The 10,828-nt window shown below is 33.9% G+C and overlaps 1 long non-coding RNA gene across 1 annotated transcript; it reads left to right on the plus strand.

Moving 5' to 3' along the window:
- The first annotated feature begins 6,310 nt into the window (after nt 1–6,310).
- LOC141704013 (uncharacterized) lies at nt 6,311–6,980 on the plus strand. The gene is made up of 3 exons (XR_012567792.1): nt 6,311–6,438; nt 6,541–6,610; nt 6,917–6,980. It is a non-coding gene; the product is annotated as an uncharacterized LOC141704013 (long non-coding RNA).
- Nucleotides 6,981–10,828: the final 3,848 nt, after the last annotated feature.

Below are 10,828 nucleotides of genomic sequence, written 5' to 3' on the forward strand. Positions count from 1 at the left end.
ATTTTGATATAAAACAAGCTGCAAAAAGAAAGTGACATGATGGTCAAAAACAGAGCATATACTATTAAGCTTATGACTAACTACCAAAACAATTACAAACCCAAATTCCCAAATAACCAAAACTATTAAGCTTATGACTAACTACCAAACCAAAACAATCAGCAACAACTACATAATCTATTAGCAATTAGTAACTAATTAAGCTTATCACAAACCCAAATTCCCAATGTGCATCACTTCAAACAATTAATTGCAAAGGTGAGCTTGTGTTAGAGCTTAAACCACTGAAACAATGGAGGAACCCTAAAACACTAAAAGATAATTTAGGTTACGGATTTACCTAAAATGGAGCCGCCACGAATCACGATGGAGAGTACAGGAGGGGATAAGATGAGGAGTAATGAATGACCTAATTTTGACTTCAATTATTATGTTCTCATTCAGACATAACAAAGCTCAATGATTGGGTTGTTAAAATTTTAAATAATCCTTAAATTATGTCCAAATAAAAATCCACTTATGGATAGTCATTTACAAAATTTATCGATGTTAATATCGACTTATTGTAGTCATGTACAAATTTTATCGGAAAATAATCAACTCTTCTTGTTCGTCTTTTTAACAGAAATCCGGTAAAAGCTGTAGTCCCTGACACGGGTACTACTACCCAGTTGACTTAATTAATTTCTGAAATGGATTTGTCAACGATCCAACCGTACGGATGTTAATATCGACTTAGTGTAGTCATGTACAGATTTTATCGGAAAATAATCAACTCTTCTTGTTCATCTTTTTAACAGAAATCCGGTAAAAGCTGTAGTCCCTGACACGGGTACTACTACCCAGTTGACTTAATTAATTTATAAAATGGATTTGTCAACGATCCAACCGTACGGATGTTAATATCGACTTAGTGTAGTCATGTACAGATTTTATCGGAAAATAATCAACTCTTCTTGTTCGTCTTTTTAACAGAAATCCGGTAAAAGCTGTAGTCCCTGACACGGGTACTACTACCCAGTTGACTTAATTAATTTCTGAAATGGATTTGTCAACGATCCAACCGTACGGATGTTAATATCGACTTATTGTAGTCATGTACAAATTTTATCGGAAAATAATCAACTCTTCTTGTTCGTCTTTTTAACAGAAATCCGGTAAAAGCTGTAGTCCCTGACACGGGTACTACTACCCAGTTGACTTAATTAATTTCTGAAATGGATTTGTCAACGATCCAACCGTACGGATGTTAATATCGACTTAGTGTAGTCATGTACAGATTTTATCGGAAAATAATCAACTCTTCTTGTTCATCTTTTTAACAGAAATCCGGTAAAAGCTGTAGTCCCTGACACGGGTACTACTACCCAGTTGACTTAATTAATTTATAAAATGGATTTGTCAACGATCCAACCGTACGGATGTTAATATCGACTTAGTGTAGTCATGTACAGATTTTATCGGAAAATAATCAACTCTTCTTGTTCGTCTTTTTAACAGAAATCCGGTAAAAGCTGTAGTCCCTGACACGGGTACTACTACCCAGTTGACTTAATTAATTTCTGAAATGGATTTGTCAACGATCCAACCGTACGGATGTTAATATCGACTTATTGTAGTCATGTACAAATTTTATCGGAAAATAATCAACTCTTCTTGTTCGTCTTTTTAACAGAAATCCGGTAAAAGCTGTAGTCCCTGACACGGGTACTACTACCCAGTTGACTTAATTAATTTCTGAAATGGATTTGTCAACGATCCAACCGTACGGATGTTAATATCGACTTAGTGTAGTCATGTACAGATTTTATCGGAAAATAATCAACTCTTCTTGTTCATCTTTTTAACAGAAATCCGGTAAAAGCTGTAGTCCCTGACACGGGTACTACTACCCAGTTGACTTAATTAATTTATAAAATGGATTTGTCAACGATCCAACCGTACGGATGTTAATATCGACTTAGTGTAGTCATGTACAGATTTTATCGGAAAATAATCAACTCTTCTTGTTCGTCTTTTTAACAGAAATCCGGTAAAAGCTGTAGTCCCTGACACGGGTACTACTACCCAGTTGACTTAATTAATTTCTGAAATGGATTTGTCAACGATCCAACCGTACGGATGTTAATATCGACTTATTGTAGTCATGTACAAATTTTATCGGAAAATAATCAACTCTTCTTGTTCGTCTTTTTAACAGAAATCCGGTAAAAGCTGTAGTCCCTGACACGGGTACTACTACCCAGTTGACTTAATTAATTTCTGAAATGGATTTGTCAAAGATCCAACCGTACGGATGTTAATATCGACTTAGTGTAGTCATGTACAAATTTTATAGGAAAATATAAGATGTTTAAAATAAAGTCATCTTTTTAACGAAACACTGAACCGAATAAAAATCTTCTAATCGAAATTATTAACTAAACAATTGTAACAAAGTATGTCTAACAACAGTTTTTCAGACAAGATAATTTAATTTTTAAAAATTAAAATATATTAAAAGACATTACATACCGTTAGATTGAGGTACTATCTCAAATCAGCACCGTTCATTTGATTTTTCATTTCCCCCCAATCAAAAATTGTCTCCCACCTTGGCTTCGCGGTGTTTACTTTACCAGTTTACATTCACAATTTCATTTTTCATTTTCATTTTATCACACGCGACAACGGCGATCACAGGCGACAACGGCGATTACTCAACCTAGCATCACACGCGACAAGGGCGATTACTCAACCGTTTAATCACTGGTATGGGCTTAAACCCTAGAACCCTAGCGTCCCTGATTTTATCTTTTGTATTTGGGGTTTTTTCATCTTATGTATTTAGGGGTTGTAGAGTATATGATATTTTGGGTATCTTCATTCCGATTATATGCGTCCTTTGCATGCATTTTGTCACTCACTCTTGATTTTGAGTCCCTGATTTTATGTATTCTATGTTTCACTCTAGATTTTAGTGTTCCTCTAAATACACTCTGCATATACACTCAGCATCCCTGATTTTAGTGTTTCACTATGCTTGATTTTAATGTTTCACTTAAGATTTTGTGGATTTTGATCCACATTGCCTCTGTTTGATTCACGGAACACATAAACACATTGCCTCTGTTTGAGTATATATGTTTCGTGCATATATGCGAAGTCCTTTTAGATATATGACAGCTCATTTTACATGTTCTATATTATGTGACTCTGAAATTTGGTTTTTCTTCCATATACATTTGATACATGTGTTTTAAACTTTAGTTTTTGTTTGGTGTATAGATAATGGCCACTCCGAAAAAGAAAAGTGAGTCAAAGAAGACAGAATTGAACACAAGAAAGTCACCGAGAACAGGGCCAAAGAAGAAAGAGCTTAAAAGGTCCAGGTCTTCATCCCACCCAACTACCATGAATGTGATCAGGGCTTTACGAAAGACCAGGTCCTTAAACAACCAGACCCCTGCTATGACCCCCACCCCATCCACTTCTTCCCCAAAGTCTGTGAAGAAGAAGCCTATATCTGAAATCTTACAGAAAAAAATTTCCAAAAATAAGAAGAAAAAAGTGAAACCTGTTACCACCCCGAACAACAATGAAGGACTAAAACTACTCAAGCGAGGTTGTGTAACGATGCATAGAATTGTGAGACGAAAGATCCAGGGGAATAAACTTAATGTGTCTTTTAATGGAAAGGGAGAGCCGTATGGTCCTGAAGCGGCAGAAATGCAATCCTATATTGGGGTTTTGGCAAGAACCAAAGCACCAATCTGGCATGATAGTTGGAAATGTGTTCCCGATGAGACAAAGAACAAGCTTTGGGAGTGTGTTCTGGTAAAACAAACTCAAATAATTATGTATCTTTCATTATATGTTCATTACTTATGTATCTGATATCTTTTTAATTTCTTATGTATGTAGCTGGGTTTCATTTTACCTCCGTCTGCGAAAAAGTTGGTTTTACGTTCCGCTGGTCAGAAATGGAGGGAGTTCAAAAGTCGACTGACCACAAATTACATTCTCCCTTATCGAGATCAACCTGAAGTGTTGGCCTATCCTCCTGCAGATTTCTCTTTCATAGAAAAATCGCATTGGGATATATTTGTTGCTGATCGCACGTCACCTGAGTTTTTGGTATGTTTCCAGTTAGCATTATGACATACTTATTTCTAGTTAGCATTAAAACATACTTGTTGTTTCTAGTTTTTGGTATTTAATTAATATTGATTTCATAACCACATTCGTGCTTCTTATGCAGAAATGTCATAATGATGCTATACAAAGAAGGATGCTGAGTGTATATCCACATCGGATGTCTCGAAAAGGTTATGCTAACCTCGAGAATGAATGGGTGCGTAATAGTGAAATGACATAGTTATTATTCTAATACAAACTAATTTGTCTAACATATCTATACTATTATACTTTCCTGATCATATACATGTGAATGCAGTATCAATCTCATCCAGATGAAGAGGAAGTTGATCGGTCGTCAACCTGGGTCCTAGCAAGGAAGGACAAAGATGGTAAATTTTTAGGAAAAATTGTTGAAGATAAAGCAATGGAAATTGTAAGTTATATATTAATTTTTGTCTTAATTAATTGAAAGTATATGGTACTTAATTATGTTAGTCTTTTACATGGAAATAGCTCAGACTGTGATAATATGGTACACTTAATATTTTAGGAAAAATTGAAAAAGGAGGTTAAGGAAGGGAAACTAATAGCTGAAGGTGTTGATGATGTTTTAACACTCGCGCTCGGTAAGCCTGAGCATGGTGGACGGGTCCGTGGACAAGGTGTTCATGTAAAGCAGTCGGTTTATTTTGATCTTCCAAGGCAAAAAAAAGCTAGAACAATGGATGAAAAGATACAGGAAAGAGTTCAGAGGTACTTGGCAGAGGAGACTCCAAAAATAATTAAAGCGAGAGATGATTTTTGGGCTGCTGAAATGGAAAAGCTGAGGGCAGAGATCTTGAAAAGGCCCGTACAACAAGAATGTACTCCAACGCATCCTTCCCAACAAGCAAGCTGTCACTCTAACGGCGGGGTTGATGTTGATGCAGCTGTAAACCATCCTGCTACACCTACAACTGCAAAGAATTTATTTCCTGTTCAACAGGAGGGAGGTGGTCTGAAAATTCAAAAGATTGAAAGTTTGTTTGTTGATTTAGGGGTGGATCCTGAGGATGCTCAGAGGTTGGATGGCAAGGATGAAAGTTGTAGAATTGTTTTTGAGGAAGACAGATGTGAAGAAGTTAAAGTGAATGCTCCGGATAATTCTGTTTGTAAATTGGCTCTTGGATCGCTCAGCAACATTGTAGCTTGTGCGAAGATTGATGAAGTTGTTGTTGTTGTTGAAGGAGAGGAGACAATCCATGGAGTCAGACTTGGGGAAGAGAATGCAAGAGTGTCAATCACTCAAGTCATTCAAGGAGATGCTAAGATTCCATATCCCATCGGTGACGAGATTTTGACCGTGGAACAAGCCATGGGAACTTTTATTGCATGGCCAAGAAACTTGATAACAATGAGGAACAATAGCACTTCCAATGTTTTGTCAGCTCCGAAGGTAAAAATATTTAGAATAGCACTATATAGCTAGAATGTTTTTATTTAGTATTTTCTTTCTTACTATTTTCATGTGTATTTTCTGCAGAAAGCCAAGAAAAAGGGAAAAAAGAAGACTTATAAATTAGTCGCTGATGTTGAACCAGAGCTTGTTGTTGAGATGGGTGCAAATTACCCATCTGCATTAAATCGTTTGTGGACATGGGCAAAGGGTGCCTTAGCTGATGAACGAACGGTTTCTTTTCAACTATCCCAAGAAGCCTTTGGCTCTACAAAAAAGATGGCCATTTACTTATCAGATATATATTCGGTGTGCTCTGGAGGTGAAATGTCGGGGTCTGTGATCGTCCTTTTTATTCAGTAAGTTTCTCCACAATTTTTTTTTTAATATCTCATAGTTACTCTGTGGCTCCAGAAACGATTTTTTTTTAATCTCTCATATTTTTATATGTAGCTCCATAAACGAATACATCAAAAAAAATAAGATGACCAACATGATCAAGTTCGTAGATCCCACCACAATTGGTGCCATTGGCTGTGGTAATGCAGGGCAGAGGTCGCGTGCACTCGCTGCACGATTTAAGAATGCTAAGAAAGGGCAATACTTTCTTATGCCTTACAATGACGTGTAAGTTTTAATCCAAGAGCTAGCTAGTTAGACATTCTCATATAATGTTTTAGCTAAACAGGATCACATGCCTTTTTAAATTGATTTTTTTTGGAGCTTCTAAGTTTCAATTTTTATGACAAGGCTTCAATTCATTCATGTTTGTGTAGGAACCATTGGAATTTAACTGTTGCAAATCCTGAGGCAGAGGTTGTCTACCACATGGACCCTCTAAAACGTCGAATCGCTAATGTGGAATGGCTGGATGTTGTCGACAAGTAAGATTCAGCTTCTAAAATATCTGTATGGAGTCTTGAACTTTGATAGACCACGCATTTTTCAGTTGCTTAATGGTTTTGCTGGTATTATTTTGGTTGTAGTGCCATTAAAATTTACAAAGAGGATCTCAACAAGGTTGTCAAGAAGAAAATTTTGTGGGAGAACATGGCGGTAATAATCAATTCTCATCATATTTTTTCTATGCTATTAAGGATATTGTAATTAAATAATTATTTCTTACATCTCAGTTAGTTGATATTGTAATTAAATAATTATTTGTTACATCTCAGTTAGTTGTTAAGGATAGAAGTTAGTTAGATTAATGCTTGTATATAAACACTACTGCACTCATAGTTTAGAGACTTATTTTTTACATTCACCAAATCTGTTTTGTATAGTTATCTCTCTGCAATATACATACAAGAGCTTCTTTCTCTCCAATTCACAGCTTTTGTAATGCATTTTTAATTAATCCAGGGAGTTCCAGTGCAGTCAGGAACCAAGGATTGTGGCCTGTTTGTGATGCGCTATATGAAGGAGATTGTTCAGGACAAAGAACTTGAGTTTGCTGCTAAGGTGAGATTTTCACTTTGGGTTTTCCCATTGACTTATACTCTTACTCGTACAGTACTTAATTGTATGACTTATGTAAAATTTTGGGTTATTTTTCAGTGGATGCGCAGATCAAACTTGGTTTACACTGATGATGACATTAACGAGATCCGCTGTGATTTTGCAAAATATTTCATGAAACGCCATGCAATCTAGGTTCCAAATTTGTGGTCTTTTGTTTGAACTAGTAGTCGGATTTGAACTTTAAATTATGCAGTTGGTCATGGTGATGCACTTTTTGGTCCAATCCAAACAGAATTGTCGGTAGATTGATAGATTTGTCTCAATCTATTAGTAGATTGCATGGTCAATCTATATATATTGTGCTCAATCTATATATATTGCCCGGTTCTTGTTCTACTGTTGTAGGATTGTTGGATTGGTTGTGTTTGGTGGATTTATATTAGATGTTTGGTGGATATATATATATATTGGCTTGTTCTAGGATTGTTGGATTGATATGTGTTTGGTGGATTTATATATATTGGCTTGTTCTTGTTCTAGCTAGTTCTAAGTTTGTTGGTTTGGTGAATTTATATATATTGGCTTGTTCTTGTTCTAGCTAGTTCTAGGTTTGTTGGTTTGGTGGATTTTGATTTTTTTGTGATTGGTAGTTAGTTCTCGGTTTGTTCGTTTGGTGGATTCATTTTTGGTGGATTCATTTTTGGGATTTAGTTTTTAGAAAATAGGTGGTTTGGATGAAATCAGGATTTTATATGCAAAATTTTATATACAACAGATGATTGTGTTCTCAATCAAAAACAGCCATTGTACCAAACTAATTGGAACAACACTGTAACATTGTTTTAACAGTTGACTAAAGCTCTATTCACAACACTTTAAAACATGGTAATATTGTGTCTATCATGTTCACATAACGACAAAATATACGATGGTGTTATCTCAAGGATAACACTACAATATGCTTTAAACAAAAAATGTGGTCTAAAGAGCATTAAGATGGAAGTTAACATAACTTAGTATTAAAATACTATCACAAACCATTGTTTGAAATAGCTCCTTACAATATTTACCTAAAACTGTTGTATAAGACAGCATAAAATAACAGTATTGACCTAAAACTGTTGTGGTTAGCCTTTCAAACAACATTATATACGACGCTGTTGTCTCAAGGGGTGCACTACAATAGGAGTTAAACAAAAAATGTGGTCTAAAGAGCTTTAAAATGGCCATTAACCACAACTCATTATTGGAAATACATTTCACAAACCGATGTTTGAAAGACTTCCTTACAATACTCTGGCTCAAGGTGTTGTCTAAGACATCATAACATAACTGTATTGTCCTAAACCTATTGTGGTTAGCCTTTCAAACAACAATCAACAAACTACCCGTTGTTTGACAAATAATATATAGAAATTTTGCACTCTTAGTTGACAGTAATACACCGTTGTCTTCTTGAGGAAAACCGTTGCAGGTAAACTGTTCCAACAATACAGTCTTTTATACAACCTGTTGTTGAATGACAGTTTCGGTAACAGTTATGAACCTGTTGTGTCTGTAGCTTCTAGTAATGGTTCGATGCACTGTTGTCTGATCGAAATCACACGGCTCCTCAATAGACGACCCAAAATTTTGACATCAAACAACGGTGAAAAACGGTTGTAGGATCATGTTTTTCTTGTAGTGCACATATGAAAAGAAAATGAAGAAACTTTATTACCTTAACTTTGTTAAACAACATCAATTTATGATAACCTGTAAACCTTATCCACTTAGTCCTCCACCAATTCATTTGATTAGTCATCCACAAATTCATTTGGAGATGTGTTTAACTTTAGAGAACCAAAACACTCTTTCATAGAAAATACAAATAACTCCAAAACACTATTTCATGGCCATGTACAAATTCATTTTGTTTGTAAGGCAGCAGGCTTGTGTTGATATTAGGGTTTTACCTACCTTTTTAATATCCTATATTTTGGAGGCCCAATTATATATCATGGGTCCCAATTTATTTTAAATTGTTTTTTTTATCTTAGTATCAATTTCTTATTACAAATTCAAATTTTTTCTTTTTGTAAAAATATAATTTAAAAAAGTCTGCTCCATGTATTATACAAACTAATTGGGTGTTGATTTACAAACATAAGTAAACAAGCATTCCTTTAATTTATTTTGTATTGTAAATAAAATGAGATTCTATAAATTAAATGGTAAGAATTGTATAAAAAACTTAACTAGAAATGATATTTTCTCGAAAATTTTAAAATTTATTTAGTGAAATTATACATAAATTCCCTACTGAACTCAACTAATAAACCATAAAAAATTTGAAAAACTCGTCTGATTCGATCTTAAGAAAGTCATATTTAAAAAGGCCCGAAGCTTCCTCAACATATATTTTATTATAAAACTTTGCTTCTCTGCTAAAGAGAAAAAACTTGGATTTACTCAAATTTGGAATTTTGAAAATATCGAAATAATTTTTTTGATAGTTTTATTTTTCATCCAATTTTTTATACTAAAATATTTTGGGATAAAATTCTAAATCGGAAAAAATTCTACACATCTTTAATATATTTAAAGAAAATTTAACAAATGTACATAATTTTTCGAAGAAATGAAAAGTAATAAAATTAAGATTTTTACATATATCTAATTCGGACGGGCTGTAATTTGCGCCATTCTTGGGCCTCAAAATTTTGTATAAAATCCAAATTCATTAGTTTTTTAGAAAAATTGATTTGATCCAAATTCTAAATATGTAAATTAATTAAGCCACCCTTAACACTATTTAATTTATCTTTATTTAAATTATTAAATATTTATCTTTTAAGTTGAAATGAACATTTATCTTTTTTAGTTGAAATAAATTAGTCAATTAAATTATAATTATTATGTTCCCACTGTGGCTGATAGGCTTTCTATTCTACAAAAAAATTATTTTTTTGCTAATAGAACCTATAATATTTCCCACTTTGTAAGTCAAGAGTTATTATTACTATTTAAGCAAGCAAAATAACTTCTAATTCGATTAATATTCTTGTACCTAGATAATCCATCAAGAAACTAACAATTCATATTTTCAATAGAATTAGTCAGACCAAAATTCAAGACTTGTTCCACTAAAACCAAGTCCTAACAACACTTTAAATACTCATTCAAATTTGATAGAATTTACATAAAAATAAGTCAACAAAGAAACATGCAAATCAATGCAAGAAGCAGTGTTTAAGATATAGTAAGTCTACTATAGACCACCTCACATGAAGCATGTTTTTTACATAGTATTTAGCATAAAATGATTTAGAAATAATAGTTGCTCCGATCACTAATGGGGAATTTAGAGGATGGAATCATTGGCATGTTGTTCTCCAAGTATGCAGAAGGAGCAGCAACCCCACTTCCAAGTTGTACCAAGTAACCAACATCCTTAAGAATCATCTCCATACCACTAAGACAGCCTATCACTTGCAACTACAAAAAACAACCGTAAGTTTATACTAGGATATTTATAAATATTTCATTGTTTTTCGAAATGGTTAGTAAGAGGTAAATAGAGAGAAAATATTTATAACTTGTCTCGTTTATGAGTGATTGTGTGGTCTTAGCAAAAGGAAGTAGGATACAAGGTTATGGCTCATATTATGAATTTGACATAGTTTTGTTAAAGCTTCTCAAATAGAATTGAGGAACTAACATATTTTACTATAAATCTTGTCTCTGGTCAATATGTAGATGCAACAAAATCTATAACATTGAATATAAGAAATGACAATATACCTTATTTAAATTTCTCACATGATCTATCCT

Source organism: Apium graveolens, unplaced genomic scaffold, assembly GCF_009905375.1.
Source record: "Apium graveolens cultivar Ventura unplaced genomic scaffold, ASM990537v1 ctg7308, whole genome shotgun sequence".
NCBI classification, from domain to species: Eukaryota; Viridiplantae; Streptophyta; class Magnoliopsida; order Apiales; family Apiaceae; genus Apium; species Apium graveolens.